Below are 20,332 nucleotides of genomic sequence, written 5' to 3' on the forward strand. Positions count from 1 at the left end.
AAAGGGGAGAGGTGGATCAGTGCTGTGTGGCCAGGGCTCCCAGCAGGTGAAGTTCCACACACTCATGTAGATTCTATCTCCCCATCCCTGGGGCAGAGAGGGGACCAGCTAGATCCCTACAGGTGAGCTTTAGGGCATCATCTTTTCCTGGACACCGAAGCGCTCTTTCATTTTCACAGTTTGCACGAGTGAGGTAAACAACAGAACGGGGTCTGGGGGTCGGGGCGGGGGCTCAGGCCTGGTTGCTGCTCCTTGCACTGAAGACCGTGTGCTCCCAGCTGCCAGCACCTCTGTGGAGCCCCGGGGCCCCTTCTGGCGTCCACGGGTCTGACACTGATGGTGAACAGGGGGAAGGATGGGCTTTCCTCAGTAGGCTGCAGGGTCCCGCATCAAGGACCTTGAGCTCTCAGGTACCTCCATGACCCTCCCTGTCTGGTACATCCCACGTCTCGGCCCCGGGTGCCTGGAAATCGCTCGCGCATCAGTATGAAGAGGCACGCTCTGTGAGCCATTCCTGTGGCGCACAGAGGAGTGGTCAGGGAGAACTCCACGATAAACCTGTCCCTGGAGATGATGGCATCTGAGGAGGTGGAGTACAAGAGCCAGGGGCAATCCCAGGCTCCTGGACATCTCCAAAGCTGCCAAGAGGCCAGCCAGCCAGCCACCTGGAGCAGTGTGAAGGCCATGGTCATGGCGGCACTGCTCTCTCCACTGCTGCTGAGATTCACACAGCCCACTCCAACTGGAGGGCAGGCATGTGTTTCCCTGCAGGTCACCGGGCTGGGCCAAGGCCTTTCCACCGACTCAGGGCTGGGCCCTCTGCCTTGCTTTAGCCCACAGGACATTAGTAAACAAACACGGTTCAGAGGCTGGAAAATCCCCGTGCGCCGAGCTTTGCCTTCCCTCTTGCTGCTGACTGAGCCACGCCAGCACAAGCAGCAGCCCTGGCCACAGCCCGTGGGAGTGGCCCCTGCCAGTCCCAGCTAATATGGGCCACACCCCGTTAGCAGAGTTGAGCCGTCCCAGCTGCTGGCCTTCTGGATCATGAGCAAATAAACGATTACTTCAAGCCACTTAGTTTTGGGGTGGTTTGCTACACAGAAATAAAGTTCTCATGCACTTTTTGTTTATTAACAAAAATAGGATGAATCCCTAGAAGGCATCCCAGGAGTCTTTGATTTTTCCGTGTTGTCAACAAGCCCCCCCTTTGGACCCTGTACTGGCATTTAGCCCTCAGGGAGGGCACTGGGCTTGCCTGGTAGCTGGCAGGCCCCAAAGGCAGGTTTTTCCTTTCCATCAGATAGCAACCTGAAGCAGGTAACTGGCCGGCTGCAGCACTTTCCCCTGTGGTTTATTTATGCTCCAGGCCACTGAACTCTCAGGGATGCTCAATTCTGTCCGATGACTCTGGGAATAACAGCAGTAGCTAACAATTAAGGAGTGCTGGGCTGGGGTCTTCCCCTGTATTTGACTTCTCTTCCCCATTTTAAACTGGAGCAAACAGGCAACGGTCCAGAGAGACGGCCTCAGGCCCCACAGCTGAGAAGGGCGGCAGCCACACTTGACCTTGGAGAGCAGTCTCCGGGCACCGGCCCTGAGCAAGTGGAGCCCCCGGGCCTGCCCGTCACCCCTATCTGCGCCCTTGAGTCCGCCTGGTGGACCACCAGCGCCCCAACTGCATTCAAGAACTAGTTTTCCCTATCCAACCATTTTCTGTCCTGAGTAGAACTGCAGCCTCGAGTTGCTTTTTCTGGTCTTCGATGTTGCATTTCCACAGACGCTTATCATCCTGTGTGTAGATGTTCTCGGTGCAACCGCTGAAGAGCCAGTGAATACAGACAGAGGAGTCCGCTTACTGCACGGCTGCAAGAGGCTTTGAATGCTTGCACCACCAAACCCACCGACCCGCCACCACCGTAACCGGTCATCTGGACTCGCTTCTGCTCTCACCCAGGGCGCCCCTCGGGGCCTGGGGGGCGTGACCCCACCCTCTCCTCCCAACACGCCCCGAGCTGGCCCCGTACAGGCCGGACGCACCTTCGCGTCCCGCTCCCGGCGCGCCCTCCAGCGCGGGGACTGTGCGGGCCCCACGCAGCAGGCGGCGGGCGGGGGTCTCGTGGGCGGTCCCCGCCGGGTACCCCCCCTGCCCTATCGCTCTCTGCGCCCCGACTCCCCGTCCCCACACCCCGTCCCCGTCCCCGCTCCCCGTCCCCGCTCCCCGTCCCCCGCGGGCCGTAGAAGGAGCCCGGCGCAGCGTGCGCGCGCGCGCCCGTGCTGCGTCGCGGCGTCGCTCCCCGGCGTGCGCGCGGCCGGCGGCGGGGGGTGCGGGGAGGGCGGAGCCGACACCGAGGGCGGAGGGTGGAGGCTGAGGCGTTGGCTGAGGCGGCGGCCGGTCGGGCCGCGCTCGGGGCCGCGCTCGGGGGCGCGCTCGGGGCCGCGCCAGGCCACGGCCAGCGCGCCGCAGCCCCGGGCGGCCGAGCGAAGCTCCGCAGACTCGCGGTCCGAGTCTCGGTGCGGCGCGGCGCGGCGCGGAGCGGCCCGCGGCTGAGGTGAGGCGGCGCGGCGGGGGCGGCGGGGGTGGCGAGGCTCTGACACCGCGGCCCGACCACGCCGCCCAGCAGCGCGGGGCAGCGCTGCGCAGCGCCGTGGCCGCGTTTATGTAAGCGCCGCCGGGCAGGTGGTGAGGCCGCGCCGGGCGCGCGGCTCGAGCGGGACCAGTGCTGCCCGGAGCGCTGTCCGGAGGGGCTGTCCGGAGGGGCTGCGGGCCGCCTGGAGAGGGGCGGTTGCGCCCGGGACGGCCCCGCGTCTGCTCCCCGGGCGCCGCATCTGCGCGGGATGCTCTGCGCCGCGGGAGAGCGAGGCTGCGCCCCGGGATGAAGCTGCGCCCCGGGGCGCATACGGGGAGTCCGGGGATGAAGGGGAGGCTGCGCCCCGGGAGGGGACACTGCCCCTCGGGATGAGGCTGCGCCCCCGGCAGGGGAGCCTGCGCTGGGGACAGCCCTGTCCCCTCCCCGGGAGTGCCGCTTCTGCTCCGGATGCGCTGCGCCCTAGGGAGGGAAGGCTGCGCCCCGGCACGAGGCTGCCCCCGGGACGGCCCCCCCGCCCCCGTCCCCTTCGGGAGGGCACCGTGTCCGCGCGGGGTGCCCTCCTCTGCGGAGAGTGCACCCCCGGGGGGAGGCTGCGCCCACGGTGAGGCTGCGCCAGGCACGGCCCCGCGTCCCTTCCCGAGGGCGCAGTGTCCGCGTGGGATGCTCTTCGCCGCGGGCGTCCCGGGGCGGGGAAGTTCCCGCGGGTGCCGGCCGTCTGGAGCGATCCGGAACAGTCTGGGGCGACTGGGGGCTCGAGGTGAATTCTGACGTGTTCAGATCTGCGGTAGGAAAATTACCGGGTAGTGAATGGGTGTGGAGGAAGGTGTCAGAGTGGGCTGTGGACGCTAAAACGGGTTGGAGTCCCAGTTGACAAGCTAGGGAACCTAAAATATGTTCGAATTCCTATTTATATGTCGGAGACCCGCAGCGCCGTGTTTGGTTCGCGCTTCGTATTTTTGGCCAGCTGGTTTGGGTTGTTACTTCTGATAAGGTTACTTTCTGATAGTGGTTAGCTTTCAGCCCTCGAAGTATAAGGAAAAGTGGCTTGGTGTCAGACTTGCTTCTCTACTCTTAGTGCCCTAATCAATTGATGATCAGTAAGTTTTGAGATTAGAAATATTTAATTAATCCTCTTTGTTCTCTCTTAAATTTGCCGTATGTTTTATTCCTCTGAAAGGTGCCATCTAGAGCTGCATTTTCCGAAAACACTGGGCTGTGGTAAGAGCAGTCCTGGGCAGTGTCTTTTGATTGCCAGCTTTTCTTTGAGGCTGAGATTCTTTTACCTTTTTTGCTGAGGGTTTCCCTGAGGGGAAAGGGAGAAGGAAAATGCAGAGGTTGGCTGGTACCCTTCCTCCTGGGTGTGAGAGTTAGCTGCCCTCCTTGCAGGGTCCCTCCAGGGACAGGGTCCCCTCTGCAGGGTCACCCCCAGCAGGGCTCCTAAGTATCGCTGAGACTCACTGAGCTGTCTGGCGATCCTGCCCTGCCCAGGTGAAGGCAGGGACTCACTCGGGCTCTGCAAGGAAAGCATTGTCTGTGAGCAGTGCCCCGTTTGATGTCTGAAGGTTCCTGGGACTGAATATATCCAGCTACACCTTCAACAAAATTTGAAGCTGTAGTTGGAAAAAAAAAAAAAAGGCCTTTCTGCAGGGGGCAGTGGTGAAAAGAAAATTGGTCCAGCTCTGAGAAATTGATGACACATGTATCTCGAGATGCTGCGTGCTCATGAGGTCAGTCCTGGGAGGTGAAGAAAGGATAATTAGCGAATAACAGCTTCCACAAAAAACTTCTTGGCTTGTAGGCTACTTTAGTCCTCTGTGAATTTACATGTCTTAAAAGCATTTCAACTGCTTTTAGATTGGAATAAGAAAATTTTTAAAATTTATATTTGTCTGGTGAATGAACAAAGCAAACTAATTCATTTGGCAAGTACTGAATCCATGTCGTGCTGTGCTGGGCCCTCCCTGTTTTTGGCTCCTGGGATACAGTGCTGAACAAATTAGGCAGAGTTCAAAAAAGTTCAAAAGCTGGCAGTTTGTTTTATTAAACACTGTTATAGCATTACATTTTAAAAATAAAATTTATACTTTCAGTTATAAAATTTAAAAATGTATACCACTGAAATTTTTATTTATAGATTTGAAAGTATAAGCGTGCACACTGTACACTCAAAAGGTACAAACACATAAGAAAACCTCGTTTCACTCCATCCCTAGCTGATCAGTTCCCTGTAACTGCTGTGACCAGTTGACTATGTATTGTCCCAGCAGTAGTCAAAATATATACACTGTTATATATATGTTTTAATATAGTTTTTAATATTTGCTGTAAGAAACAGTGCGGCAGTGAATATTTTTTTATACATGGGTGCAAGCAAAACCCACTAATCATTTTTTATTAATCATCAAAATTCATTAGCTGTAAGCTTTATTTCAGTGCTGGGTTTTATTCTCTTGAATGCTCTGCTGAGCTATGTAAGTACTTAGTACCAAGGAATTTATTTAAATAGGTTGGAGATAGTTAGAAAGTGCATTTTGGAGATTAATAGGTGAAGTTATACATTTACCAGCCTATAAAAAACTTGTTTAAGAAAAATTGTCAGGGGAATTCCCTGGTGGTCCAGTGGTTGGGACTTGGTGCTTTCACTACCGGGGCCCTGGGTTCAATCCCTGGTTCGGGAACTAAGATCCTATAAGCTGCGTGGTGCGCCAAAAAAAAAAAAAAAAAAAGAGTCAATCTTAGTATGAAACTGAAGAGCTTAAAGAGGTCCCGTTTTATTGGAAAACTTGATTTTTTTGTGTCAAATTTCTAAACCACAGATTTCCAAACCTACAATTTGGTGTGATAGAAATGCTGCTGTTTAAAAACAAAACAAAACAAAACAAAAAAACTTTTAGAAAGTATGTTCATAATACGTGAGGTAGGAAAGGCAAACAGTGAGACTTTCGTTTAAAAATTGTACGTTAAAGTCATTACGATGTCCTTGTTCCTCGAGTGCCTTTCTTTGGAGTTATGCTTTGTTTGGAGTGTGGACCGAGGTATTCCCCTGGCCTTGCTGCCTTGCTTGACAACAGTTGGTCCCAGGCCATTAGTACCAAATTATCACATTTTTTTGGTGGTCTCATTAGTACTGCCGGCTGCTCTCCTCCTGTATGTGTGTACAGTGTTCTAGGAGTGTGCCAAAAAACGACTTTGGTTTTCAGTTTGTCTTTGTGGTGGATTTAAAATGTGAAGACGGGGCAGAGAGTTGGGGGGGAGGTAGCTCGGAGGGGCCTGGTATTTTTATGGGAAGTGCAGTGACACTGCTTGCATCTAGGGCAGACTTGTTTCGCTCATGTGGTCGCCCCACAGGTATTGGTATTTACCATGTGCCAGGTACTGTTCTAGGTGCTGGAGACGGGAGTGAACACAGCAAGGGTAGTTCCTACCCTCTGGGGGTTCACATTATGGGGGAGATGAGGATCATAAACCCCAGCTAAAGTCCTAAGTGCTGGCCAGAAAAAACCATAATTTGAAAAGATAGATGTACCCCAATGTCCATCGACAGATGAATGGATAAAGTAGATGTGGTACATATACACAATGGAATACTACTCAGCCATAAAAAGAATGAAATAATGCCATTTGCAGCAACATGGATGGACCTAGAGATTATCACACTAAGTGAAGTAAGTCAAAGAAAGACAAATATCATATGATATTGCTTGTATGTGGAATCTAAAAAAAAAAAAAAAAAAAATACAAATGAGCTTATTTCCAAAACAGAAATAGACCCATAGACATAGAAAACAAACTTCTGGATACCAAAAGGGAAAGGCGGTGGGGAGGGATAAATTAGGATTTTGGGATTAATGTATACACACTACTATGTATAAAATATATAACCAACAAGGACCTACTGTATAGCACAGGGAACTCTACTCAATATTCTGCAAAAACCTGTATGGGAAAAGAATCTAAAAAAGAATAGATATATGTATATGTATGAATGAATCACTTTGCTGTACTCATCTATACTCCAATATAAAATAAAAATTAAAAAAAGTCCTAAGTCCCAAGAGGGGCAAATCGATCTAGCAGGTCGTGAGGTCTGAGGGAGCTGGGCGCCACCTGGCTGGGTGCTGGCACAGGGAACTCTGGAGTCACAGCCTCAGGCCCAGGGTCCAAGCTTCCTGTCCTGGGCTGATAAAAGGCCGGAGCCCAGTGTGGCCTAGGGGTGGGAGGGAGGGTGGCAGGGAGTGAGCCCAGAGGCTGGAGGGCTGCAGCTTGTGGGAGCACCCTGCTGGGGTATGGAATTTAGATGGTGATCTCAGCCTTACTAGGGCTGCCTACCTGCCTGCCTGCCTTCCTAGGTGACTTTAGAGTTTTGGACAACAGAATGACATGATCTGATTCCTCTTTGAGAAGAATCACTCCAGCTGTTACGCAGCTACTGTTTATCGGGAGCTTGTGGTGTGCCAGGCCATTTAAGCGCTTCACATATATTAATTAAAATCTCATGACTGTCTATAAGGCAGGCATGACTCTTAGTCTCCTGCCTTACATGTGGGTAAAGCAAGGTGCAGAGGGGCCACAGATAAGTGGCGGAGGGAGTACTGCCCTGAGTGTCCGCACCGCAGGGACTCTCCCCCTCCCCTGCCCTACGCAGGAGGGGAGCATCGGGGGCCCACGGTGATCCGCTGGGGCCTGGCACCAGGGCAGGGGTGGGGAGATCAAATCCGGCTTCGTTTGTAAGTTGCGGCATTATGTTTTGTACTGTTAACAGGAAAACGTTGCCAGTTTGCCTGTGACACAATGCTTTCCTCTCACTTAGGTGTCATTTATTGAAAGAGCTCTTAGACTTTAAGCATAGACTTTTAAAATCATGCCAGTCTTGTGCTTTCATGAAAAAGGAAGATGTGAGTGAAATAAAGTAATTATAAAATGTCTTCCCCTTTAGAATTTGGTTCCTCCAAATCAGCCCCATGGCATGGTCCGCTGTACTGTCACCGTCTCTTGCCGAGGTGGCATTTCTCACGACTGCACCACTGCTGTCTCTGGGACGCGTCCAAGCTGCGGATATACGATCCGCGAGTTTGGACGCTTTCTTGATCCTACCGGCAGGTGTTAAGGAGAGGTTTCCGGTCCTTAAAGGATTTGTGGACTGACCTGTTGATGGGTCACATTGCCCTGTCAGTCATGCGTCCTAGAGGGACGGCTGAGTTTGAGTGATTACTCAGAGTTCCTGCCCGATTTCAGAGTCGTGAAGATGTGGGAAAACGCGGGTCTTAGAACTGAGGCACTGTGGTGTGTTTTGCAGGCGGCCCATCGGGATTGCCAGTAGTCTCTGCAAGATGGAACAGCCCAGAGCGACCCCCAGGTCGTTGGCTGAGGAGCAGGCTGGCGAGGCTGTGAGGTGGGGAGGTGGGCCCACGGGTGGGTCTCTGTCCCACGCGCACCAGGTGTGTGAGCTTGCGCGCTTTGATCCTCCTGCGCTTCAGTTTTCTCTCCCGTAAATTAGGAGGAAGAGCAGCACGTGGTCTTCTGGGGTTGGTGGGTCGATAGCTGAGCTAATGTAAAGGGCCTAAAATAGTACTTCACTAACGGTGCTTAAGAGGGCTTACTTTGGTTCAAGAAGAGGTTGGGGCCAGATATGTAAATTTGGGGGTCATCTGTGTACTGCTGATGTTTGAAACCGTAGGCCGGGCTGTGGGTGTCCACACAGAAGAGCAGGAGGGTGCAGACTGAGCCTGGGGGCTTTGGGCAAGGGGTCCACAAGAGGGGGAGGGTCCTGGATTTGATAAGAGGCGGATGGCCTTGCAGTGGGGAGGGCTGTGTGGAGGGAGGGGTGGAGAGCATCGAGTGTGGAGGATCCTCTGGAGGAGGACAGGGTAACGGGACAGAAGCCGGAGGGTTGTGGACTCAAGGGAGTTTTTATTTTTGATTTTTAAGTGAGAGTGATTGTCATGTGTTTTGGGCTGACAGGGATGATCCAGTGGAGAAGGACAGAGTTCTAGTGTGTTGGGCAGGGACAGTTGCAGGGGCACAGTCCTTGGGCCGGTGAGAGGGGGTGGCCGGAGGGAGGAGCAGGGGCAGTTCAGCCCCCGGAGCGAGGCAGGACTTCTGTGCATGGGAGCCTTGACGCACTTCGAAAATATTTCTAAGAGACATGCTGCCCCTTTGAAAGGAGGGCATAAAATAAAATATAATTTTGTGCTCAGTCCAGGAAACTTGGGAATTGTGCTGTAGGACTTAGGATCTAGTTTCTTATTAGCTTCTGGTGCTAAACACACCGTGGGGCATCCTTGCAGAAGGATGCATGTGGAAATAGCGTTTTTCTTTATTAAAAAAAACTCACTCGTCTCTAGAAGTATCATCAGCTTCACTAGAAGTTGGCACCTTTATTCACCAAATTTAGTACTACTCAGAGGACTCAGCAGACTTGGCTCCTGATTCGTGCTGCATTTGTCTTAAAGCTCTGGAGGGAAATGCCAGTTTTGCATCCAGGACGGCTGCCCCCACCTCCTGGGAGGTGGGTGGTGTTGCTTTGGGCCCCCGTAGGCTTAAGCCCCACTGGGGCAGCAGCACTGGCTTCTAGTTGCCTGGTAAAATGGTAAAACATCTTCCCTGCATGTCAGTTTGTACTGCTTGTGGTTATTTGTTTTTTTTTTTTCGGGTTTGGAGTTTCAAACCATCAACCTTCTCTGTAGTTGAATCAGCAGGGTGAAACGCACAAGGCCCCGGACCCCTTGCGCTCCAGCCGTGGGGTGACCTGGGGGGAGCTGGTTCCCACGGCTCTGCCTGATCACGTCCCACTGCCCTGCGTGGATGTGGACAGGTTTGGCTGAGGGCCTTCCCCGGCCGGATGCGGGAGACGGGAGAGGTCTCTGCCCCTGGGAGCCAGCCTTCCCTCAGGGCGACCCGGCCAGGTGGGGTGCCCACGTACTGAGCCAGCGTGGAGACTGCTTATTGGAGTGGCCTCTGTCAGGGCATCCGTGGGGATGCCAGCTGTGCGGGCTCTCCTGAGCCCAGGAAGGGCTGGCAGCGAGGGGAAGAGGAGCCCCGGAGTGAGATGGGAGGCCCTGGCGGAGGACAGAGGCCTGGTCGGAGCTGTGCAGGGCGGCTGGGAGGAGCGAGCAGAGGTGTCGGCTGACGGGTGGGGTCCAGGAGGGGGGGCCTGGAGGGTTAAGAAGGGCTCTTCGAGCTGTGGATGCTGAGACCAGAGGGATCTGAGGTGGGGATTCTTATCCCCTGGCGTGTGGTGTGCAGAGTATTTATTTTGATACATACTTATGTGTGATCTGTCAGATATATCATGTATTGTTTGTGAAACACAGGCACACGTGGGTAGGACTTCGCTTCTATCCGTCATTCCTCACAGTCCTCACCATAGACGTTTCATTGCGCCTATTTTTCAGATCAGGAACTGACGGAAGAGGTTCAGTAACTTCCTGGGAAAGTGGGATGATATTTAGCTGACATTTATTAAGCTCTTACTATGTGTCAGCCATGGTGGAATCAGTTTAATCTAGTTTACTCCTGATGATAATCTTAGGATTATCCATCTTGTGGAACCATCCTCATCCCCTCTTACCTGGCTTACCTGACTAGCTGCCTCACAGCCCCTCCCTGCTCCTGTCTGTTCAGATCCAAGCCTTAACTGGAGGATAGATCAGAGCCCTGTACCTGCCCTCATCTCAGAGGTGTCCTCTCCCGCTGCCCCTCTGGCCACCCCCTCCAGCCAGGCCCTTGGGGCCTTGCCTCCGGCTTTCTGGTGGGCTTCGCTCCTCCATACCCTCACCTCCTCCCCACTGAGTGCCCTGTTGTCCGTTCTGTCCATCTGCCCTCTGTACCCACCACTCCCTCCCTTTCGTCAGCCTGCCTGGCAGAGTGGAAGCCTCAGGAAGGCAGGGGTCTTGTTCTGTCTTTATCCTCAGGGCCCAGAACAATGACGGGCAGATAGGAGGCGCTTACCACTGTTTGTTGAATGAATGAATAACTTTTTCTTACTTTTAATGTAGGCAGTAGAATCTGAACTGAGGCTGCTTGCCTCTGAAAGTGTGTTTTTTCTGCCTGAGCATACTGTACCCCTCTCCCCGCTCCTATTGTACTTGGTGAATCAGTCATATATTTATGCCCCATATGTCTGTGTTATCTCCAGATTTCTGTGCTTTTCTTTGTAGAACAGAAACATTTATAAAACATTCAAAATTGTTCTAAAACTATAAAGTGCAATATAGCAAATTAATCTGTTAAAAACAGAGAGTCCTCAAGTTGAAAAAAGAAATAGCTCTTGTTCTGTTAACTGCTTTTAGGTGACATGTAATTGAAATGCATTGTCTTAAGAAATAACAGTACCTGTTGTAGAGAAGTAATATTCATAACTACATCTTGGTGAAAGTGAGAATACTTTGAATAATTCCAGAAGGTTTCAGAAAAGCAGCCAAATAAAATAAAAAATACTTAATTCACCATGGAGGCTCAGAGGATTTAAAAATTGGAAGAAATGTAGCTTCACAGCTGTTTGGTAGGGGAGCCAACAGAAGAGTTGACTGGAAATTGGGACACTGGGCCCTTTGTCCCAGCTCAGCTCTGACCTGGTGGGCTGTCCGCCGCAGGTTCCTTGAGTGTGAAGGGGGTGGTCTAGTTGGTGATGTCCAAGGTCACTCCATTTCTAGAGGATGGTTGTACGTAGGAGTCGAAAAACAAACTCTAAGTTCTTCGAGGGTCATTCAGTCGGATGTCAACAAATATTTAACCTCTGAGCAGCCCTGTGTGAAAAGCACGCAGTGCCGGTCACTGTGGCGGCTTTGGGTGCACAAGAGGCTGGCCTCGGCACAAGGTGTCCTGTCACCTCCTTCTGGACCAGCAGCTTTCCCGGAAGAGGGGAGCAAGGTGGGCCAGCAGGCGGGGCCAGGGGGTAGAGTAATGGGCTCTGGCTTAGTGAGAAAACACCAGACCCCGGGGAGCCCGACTGATCCCTTTCTCTGGTTTCTCACTCTTAGGGGACGAGACTGTGTTAAATGTTGAATTAAATTGGGCGAGGATTGGTTTTTCAGGTTTGCAGGTCTCGAGCTTGTCAGAAATGAGTAAAGGTAACGCAGTAGTAGGTAGTATTTCATCAGTCCTCTTGTATCCGGGAAGCATTAGAAACTGAGGGCATTAACACATGCACTGGGCAGGTTGGAGAGTACGGTTCAAAGTTGCTTTGTGTTTGCGCCTCTTCTCACGGGCCGTGCTCACAAGTCCAGTTTCTTTTCTCGTTTTGGTTGCCAACAGCCCAAGTTCCCTGCTGCTCCAAGTGTTCCCTCGCTTAGGGTGAGTGATCTCCTTGAAGAAGGAGTTTGCTCAAGGACGTAAGGCAGCTTCTCATCGCCCGCGTGAGGCCGAGAGATGGCACGGTTCGCGGTTCCCGGTGGGCCGCCATCGCCTCCTGATGCCCAGCTCCCCTTCTCTCAGCGCCGTCCTGGCACCTGCTCAGGCTGCTTCGCTTGGGGGTGAGGTTTTGTAGGTGTCAGGTGGGCACAGCCTGCCTTGTCCGCGTGCTGTGGCAGCGCGAGGACAGGGGACTGGATTTCTGGCTTCTGCCTTAGGAAGGGGAACTCACCCAGGGAGATATGCCCAAGAAGGGGCGGGTGGCTGCTGGGCCCCCACAAACGCACCCCCTGAGCGCTACGTGAAGGAGGCTGGAAAGCATAGTTCACGCAGACACTCACCTGCTGTAGCCTGAGCACGAACAGCTTGAAGTCCGTCTATGGAGGTGTAGTTCCAGAGGCTTAGGTGCTCGGGCCACAGTTTAAATAGCAATGGTGTGGCCTGTCATGTCTGCTCTCTTCTAGGTATGAATGAAATTAATTACATCAAATGCACATTTATTCACCTTGATCATTTTGAATTTGATTCCTTTTCAGAATAGGAATCTACCCAAAATAGTAGTCAAAAGGAATTACTGTTCTGAGTTGGTCATCTGTGTTAGGTTTTACCATATGCCTGTTATGATATAGTGTTCTTTTGGCGGGATACTTTGGAGGATTATCCTTTCTTTCTTAATATATTAAAACTTCATTTTCATTAAAAAGCTATCTAAACGTTTTAAGTTCCTCATGTAGTGATTTTTTAAATTAACGGTTCCAGGGAAGTAGCAGCACAAGCAGTAAGTAGTGAAGACTCACTTGCTGCAGGTAGAAACTGGTACGGGGGTTGAGGCTGAAACCCTAATCCAGGAAGATGTGGAGTTTGTAGGAATGAATTGTAGGATGTCAGAGCTGCGAGAATTTAGGGCCACAGAGTTCAGCTTAGATTTGACCATCAGTGAAATGCTATGGAGAAAAACCTTTTCCATCAAGTGTCAGCTGGTTTTTAGAAGTGATGAGATGACCACCTCTGTGTCAGGACTGCTGGCTTGTGGTCCTTCTGAACAAGTGGTCCAGTGTCAGCCACATGCAGACCAGGCTTAAATCTACATCTTCTGACGCCTACTCTGGGTTTTTTTCTTCTTTGTATTTTTTTGGTGTCACGTAGGAGATGGTTTTCACCCACGTGCACATGAATGAGAGACGTATTTGATCATTGCACAGTGACGCTTTCTATTCTTTAATTTTATCCTCTAATGAAACCGAGGGTATTGATGATATTTCCAAAGGAAGAGCAGGAATTGTGTAAACCAGCCCAGCGCCCCTTACATTCTCCCTGAGCGATCTGCCCTGGGCGTGCGCGGCACGGCTAGGAAGGAGCCGAACTTGATGAATTTCAGCGTTTCTCACCGGAAGCCTTGCTGTAGGAACCGGAGGCCTTTCCCTTTAGTTAGCCAAGACTTTGAGCCACGCCGTAGCCCGGGAAAGGGGTGCTGGATTTGGATTCGTGGGGCAGAGCTCTGCTGTGAGGGAGCCGTGCTACGTGCCTGCGGCCCTGTCCACGGCAGGCGTGTGCTTTTCACAGGGAGACCCAGCTGCCTGCCCAGCCTCACTGGTGGTGGAGAGAGACTATACAGATGGTGCGGACGGTCAGCCTGCGGTCCGAGCATCCATCGTTGAGTGATCGGGAAGATGTGGGTAGGAAGTACAGCTGGGGCAGGCACTGGGGGAAGCTTTGTTTTCTCTTGCTTGAGAAGCTACCATGAGATTCACCCTCAGTAAGTAGAGAAGTCAGCGATTTTCATGAATTTCTAAGCTGTGCAACTGTTACCACAGTCCAGGTTTAAATGTTTCCATCACCCCAAAATGCTCCTTGTGTGTGTTTGTGGTAAATTCCCATTCCCACCTCCAGCCACTGGCAACCACCGATCTGCTTTCTGTTTCTCTGAAGTTGCCTTTTCTAGGCATTTCATGTAAATGGAATCATGCAATATGCAGTCTTGGGCTTCCCTGGTGGCGCAGTGGTTGAGAATCTGCCTGCCAATGCAGGGGACACGGGTTCGAGCCCTGGTCTGGGAAGATCCCACAGGCCGCGGAGCGGCTGGGCACGTGAGCCACAACTACTGAGCCTGCGCGTCTGGAGCCCGTGCTCCGCAACAAGAGAGGCCACGATAGTGAGAGGCCTGCGCACCGCGATGAAGAGTGGCCCCCGCTTGCCACAACTAGAGAAAGCCCTCGCACAGAAACGAAGACCCAACACAGCCATAAATAAATAAATAAAAATTAAAAAAATAAAAATGATATCTTATTAAAAAAAATATGCAGGCTTTTGAGTCAGGCTTCTTTCAGCTCACATAATGTTTTTGGGGTTCGCCCATGCTGTACAATGGATCAGTAGTTATGGAACCGCTAGGTGGTGTTTTGGGGGGAGGCTCCGAGGAGCTTCAGTTCTTCATGTCTCAGCGCAGAAAGAATTCAGCGAGAGGCAAAGTGATAGATAAGAAGTGGTTTATTAGAAAAGGACACTTGTGAGTCTTACAGGCGGTTGGGCGAGAGGGTGCCGTGACCCGAGAACTTAGTGGGCTACAGTTTTATAATCAAAGGAAAAGTGGGAGGGGGAAGAGACCACCATCTTCCTCATTCTTGAGTAGATGTCATGCTTCCATCATCAGCTCCTCCTCCAGGTTGCACTGGGGAGTTTTCTTGTCTCTACATGGTCAAGCCAGGACTGTCACGGTGCAATGGAAAAATTATTTCAGGTCTCAGTACAGTGAGGGTCTGAAATGTCACCTTTCCATAAATTACTGTTTTTTACGTGTGCAGAGAGCATGTCTTAGGGGTCATTAACTTACTGAGCTCATTGGGCAGCATGTGGGTCTCATGCCAACATTGTTTTATTGTTTTGAGGCACGGCTCATGCTTCTGTTACATGGTTTTGTGGTTAAGCAAACCTGCTTTCTTGAGTGATCATTAACTTACTGTTGTCTCCCAAAGCCCCCTAAAGTTCCCTGTCTGTCTGCAATCCCCTAATGGCATTTCTGAGCGATTTGATTATCCTCTTCTATCCCTATCAGTTTGTTCCTTTCAGCGGCTGACTAGGGCTCTGTTGTGTGGGGGTCACACACCTTTTTTAGCTCTTCACCAGGGATGGGCGTTTGGATCGTTTCTGCTTTCTGCCTCTGTGCATAGTGCTGCTCTGCGCGTGAGCGAGCACATCTCTGTGTGCACAGGAGCTTGGAGTGGGGCTTAGAATGACGGCACGTGTGACGCTGACAGCACAGCTGCCCGTGGGACCCCTGGACGCGCTCTCAGGTCTGTCTCCACGACGTGCCCTGCATGTCTTGAATAGTGTGGACCTGTTACTTCCGGGATGAAATACCGTGGACCTGAGGTCCAGCACAGGCGACCAGGGTTTCTTGTGGTGACGCCCTCTGTGCTCAGTGTGGGACAGAGGAACTCTTCCCCAGTATTTGGTTTTTCCTTTCACTCATCAGAGGAAGTCAAAGAAGAACTATTAGGCGTGTTAAAAACCACACTCAGCCTGCAAACTCCATGTGCTCAATGCTTTGCCCCTGCAGTCCCCTTCTAGGGATTCAGCCTGAGGACACGCCTCCAACAAGATGAAAACACAGATGGAAGTGACCTAAATGTCCAGTCAGGGGCGGGTGGATCGACTCTGGGTGACCACGTCACAACGAGCCGTGTGGAGGGGTGGGTCTCTGGCGATTTCCAGAACATGCAGGAAGGGAGCAGGGCTGAGTGCCAGAGGGTATCGAGTGAGCTCCCTTCTCATGAGAAAACATGCGTATCTGCGCCTCCGCGCAAAAGGAAAACAGGAAGGAAAATCAAGGACGAAAGGGATTGGGCCCTGCAGGGGCCGGGGGTGGGGGCTGGAAAGGAGAGGGGGGCATAGGTGGCTGGAGGGGTGGGCGTGGGGCTTCTCTGAGTGGACGTCTCAGTACAGCCCGACTCTGGGAACCGTGGACCCCAGAACAAAATACGTGAACCTCAACCAGGACTGGGGGGACCCAGAATGGGATACAGACAGAACCAAAGCTCAGTGTAGGACAAAACAATAACAGAGCTACAGCAGGGGTGGGGTGGGGAAGAAAAGAATCAGCTGGATTTTGGAAAACAGTACTTTTCTAGATTCTGTAAAGCCACAGACAGAAAGGGCTGTACACAGTAACTGCCCAGAAACTGTCTGTTTCTCCGGGGGGTAAGGTTGTGGTGCGGACGTGTTCATAAGGATGGAGGAGTGAGTGTGTGGTGGGAAGAAGTTGCGGACGAGGGGAGGGGACAGAGGACAGAGGACAGAGGGCACTGGGCTGGAGCCAGGTGTCAGTGTGCACCGCAGTTTTGAGTATTTGTCCATATGCCAGATGGTGCAGAGACACAGATGTTGGTGCTCAGGCCGCACAGCTCCTTACCCAGTCCCCCGAGGACACCCAGGTGCTTTCTCCGAGCAAAGAAGAAGGGATCCTCCAAGAAGATGCGACTGGACCCCCTCATGGTACAGGGAAGAGCTCAGAAAGGACGAGGCCATGTGGGCGGGGAGAGGGTCAGAGCTGGTGGCTCTGAGCAAGGGCATGGGTGACGATGGCGTTGGCTTATAACCCGTAGAATAAAGGAAGCGTCCATCACTCTGCTGATACACATGAATAACAGTCAGTAAGCAGGGAGAAGGGGAGCCGAAGGATTCCAGTTAATCAGCGGGGAAGGAAGGAGGAAATGGACGATCACCCTGAGGCGGACCCCAGGGCAATGGTTACTTTAGACTGGACCCAGGACTGGCGCTAAATTAGTGAATGAAAGTTTGAGGAGAAACAGGATATTTTTCTGGTCTCAAAGTTCTCTCTTCCCCACGTTACTTATTTATTGAAACGGGAAAAGTGGTAACTTTAGAATGGAGAAAGCCAGCAGACACCACCTCACCCAGGAGATCGATGTGAAAAGACAGGCCGCAGTCATAGCCTCTCCCCCACGGGCACGGGCACAGCCTAGGCACGAGGAAGCGGCAGGCAGGCCCCGGGAGAGGGTGTCCCGAAAACACCTGGCCAGGGCTCTGCACCGTCCACGTCCCGAGAGACGGGCTTGCAGGGGCCTAAGGAGACGCCAGCGAAATGCAGTATGGGCTTTCGAGGGGGTCCTGGGGCAGAGAGGATGTTAGTGGGAAAACTGGTGAGACTGCGGTAGTGGAGCTCACGGTGCTGTGCTGACTTTGATCATTGTTCAGTGATGCCATAGGATGTGACCCTTAGGAGAAGCTGGGTGGGGGCGACGTGGGAACTCTGCGCCGCTGTCCACTGTCCCCACCCCCGCCGCCGCCGTCTGAGCTCTCCTCGACTCTGCCTCGGGAGGGAGGGTTCAGCGCCGTCCCAGGGAGAAACACTCTCTTGCCTTCTTACCGGGAATTCTGGCCACCTCGAGCCCTGATGCGGAGCATTCTGGAGACATGCGTCCCGTACCCGTGGTGCGGAGGGGCACGCTTCTTCCAAAGGGGGCACCGGAATCTCCTGGACCCGGTGGGAAGAGGCACTGTGACCAGAGGTGCAGGTTGGGGACCTCGCACATGGCTACAGGGGCTTTCCTTGGTGTCCTTGGTCTTTTGATGTTATTATTTTTTTCCAAAGAGAAATTTAAAATTTTTATATATTCAGATTTATCAGTCTTTTCCTTTACAACTTGGGTTTTGAGTCCTAAGAACACTTTCCTATGTCGGGAGTCATTCCTCCTTAATTTCTTTCAGCAGTTTTATATTCTGTTTTCCACATTTAGCCTATTAATCTGTGTGAAGTCTGTTTCTATTCAGTTTGAGGCCAGGATCTAATATTTTTTCCTGTTGGCTAGACAGTTGCCTCGGTCATTGCATGGTCTGCCCTTTGCTCAGCGACCAGAAATGCCACTTGTATCCTAGCCTAAATTCCTGCTTCAGAAGGTGTCGTTTCCTCTTGCTTGTCATTGTCGGGTACCAGCTGTGGAGTTTTGCATGTGGATTGTGTCCCCAACTCATCCTGGGGAGAGGATCACGTTGTGCAAGCAATGCCTCTTCCTTTCTAATTTTTGCACCTTCCCCTTATTCACTGGCTGGAACTCGTGGTGCCAGGCCGAGTGGGGTACTGGGACAGTGGTGGCGACCAGCAGTCGCTTCTCTGGTTCCAGCTTCACTGTGGGCGCCTCCCATGCTTCCTCACTGAGGGTGACGTTTACTGTAGTCGTTTTGTACATGCCCTTCACGTAGTTAAGCAAGTCGCCGTCCCACTTTGCTGAGAGTTTTATTAAAAATAAACTTTATCATTTACAGCAATAGAATTTTATTGGTTGCTTTTTCTGCATCTGTTGAGATGGTTGTATGGTTTCCCCTCTTATCTGTTAATATAGTAAATTTCATTCATAGATTTCCTGATGTTAAATATTCTTTCATTTGCAGGAAAAACCTTACTTTACTCTTAACACTGACAATTAAATTTGCTATTTATTTTAATGTTTTTTCTTTTTTAGAATGAGTCCCTCCTCTCCCCCTCATCCCACGTGCTTTTTTTGAGACATAGTTTATGTACTATAAGTTACTGCAGTGGTGTGCTGATAAATGCTTAACAAATGGCTTTTTTTTGGGGGGGGGGACTGTAAAAAGCCCTGATTTGTAGCATTTGCCAGTTTCCGTGGCATAAGTGTTCTCACCATTACCTGTGTCAAGCTGCTGATGAGCTAGCTGTTGGCTGGTGGCCCACAGAATCCCTGAGATGGAACCGTCCTCTCTTGGGTGCTAGGAGCTGGCCCAGCTGCTGAGAGCCCGGTGGGCAGCCCGGGGATGGCGGTGCCTGTGTGGCTCACGTGACCATCCTGGATGTCCTCCGTGGCCCCCCCTGCCCACCCGCATCAACACCGCACCTCCCTGGGGTCTGCCCTTGGTCAGCCTGGGTCCTCACCTCGGTCACGCTGCGCCCTCGCCCTGTCTTTAGACCTAGAGTTCTGTTCTGTGCGTTCCTAGCACCTCATCCCCCCCGAGAACCGCCTCCGCCACCTTGTTTAAAGATAGTAACGTATCGAGCTCACAGTGAGTTTTATTGGAAAACAGAGCATCTTACTCGTGATTACTATTGTGGCGCTAACTTTATTAGAAAACAGTGTGGGTTCTGTGATAGTAACTTTCCTTAAATCTGAGGGGCTGCTAGCATCATTATAATCATGTAACTTTTCATCTTCCTTAGTATAAATTAAGGCTTTTTTCATTCGTTTATTTGTGCAGTCATTCAGCAGGCATTTTTTGAGCGTCTACTATGTGTCAGGCATTTGGATTCCAAAGGTGTAGCAGTGGGTAAAGAACCCAGTCTCTTTCCTCATGGAGCACAGGTTCTGATACACCTTGACGTTGTGCATCTTTCTAATCTTACCATCCTTGCCCGTTTTCTCCTTGCTCAGACATCTACTTGTCTTTGCCCCTGGTGTTACCTTAAATCAACCCTGAATTCATCTGATTTCTTCCACTGCTTCAGTTTTGAAACTCCCTGCTTCGATGCTAGTTGACGTTTAGCTTAACTACTTATATAATTATTTCTGCTTTTACCAAATTTTCACAATGAAAAGGCAAAGGTGATTTTGACATTAGGAGAGGTCAGTGTTTTAAAAGGGTTGCGACAGTAGACTAACTGGAGAAGTTTAGTGAAGTGACACGCTTTATGGTGTGTGGCCTGTCGTCCGAGGAGGAGCCAGGGACGAGCTGACATCTTCTGCTGCAGTTCTGGGGGGTCCGAGGGCTGCTCCCCACCAGCATGGTCTCTTCTAGCTCCCGATGGCGTTAGGGTGTGTGGGGCTGTGCTTCTGGCAGCTGGGCGCTCCGAGGGGTGGGAGCCTGGTCACCGAGTGCTCTTCCGTGTTTGCCGCATGCCTTGGAACCATGTGGGGTGGAGGCGGGGGGGACCCTGTGCCCCTGTGGGCTGCAGTCCAGGGAGAGTGGCAGGCTTCCCTGGGGAGGAAGAGCTTGAGGGCCTCGACCCGGGGTGACTGGCGTGGAGGGCAGGCTGGGGAATCGGGGTGCAGGCCAGTGGGCCTGAGAAGTTCACCTGCCCGTAGTTCTGCCAAACTGATGGGGAGTTCTGCCTTTTTAATCCTTTGCAAAATTAGTTTGTTTTTAATTTAAAAGTCAGTATTTTATTTTGATAAGAAAAAATAGTCTAGTTTATTTATTCAAGCAACTTCGAACACCTCAGAGATCAACTTCCCTCCTTCCTCTGGAGAGGCTGAGGAGCAGTCGAGCGTGTGAAAGCGCAGCACGGGTGGCTGTTGTGCCTGGCCCTCGCGCAGCCACCTGCGGAGAAGAACCTTCCGAGGAAGGACGGGTCACTGCGCTGCTGGGGCCGCTGGTGCAGAAGGTGTGGCCTGGCCCTCGGTCGAGATCCAAAGCCAGCACCCGTT

The 20,332-nt window shown here is 51.9% G+C and overlaps 1 protein-coding gene across 7 annotated transcripts in view; it reads left to right on the forward strand.

Moving 5' to 3' along the window:
- Positions 1-2,422: 2,422 nt before the first annotated feature.
- The window catches only part of ADARB1 (adenosine deaminase RNA specific B1), a 116,613-nt gene continuing 98,703 nt past the window's right edge, over positions 2,423-20,332 (forward strand). For 6 of the 7 annotated variants that reach the window (XM_036850787.1, XM_036850789.1, XM_036850790.1 and 3 more), the window contains exon 1: positions 2,423-2,549. The gene's annotated coding sequence lies outside the window, so the exon portion shown is untranslated. Of the gene's footprint in view, positions 2,550-3,320; positions 3,373-20,332 lie in introns of those variants that run through there. The other variant, XM_036850788.1, reaches the window with a different exon arrangement.

This window comes from Balaenoptera musculus, chromosome 4, assembly GCF_009873245.2.
Source record: "Balaenoptera musculus isolate JJ_BM4_2016_0621 chromosome 4, mBalMus1.pri.v3, whole genome shotgun sequence".
In the NCBI taxonomy this organism is placed as follows: Eukaryota; Metazoa; Chordata; class Mammalia; order Artiodactyla; family Balaenopteridae; genus Balaenoptera; species Balaenoptera musculus.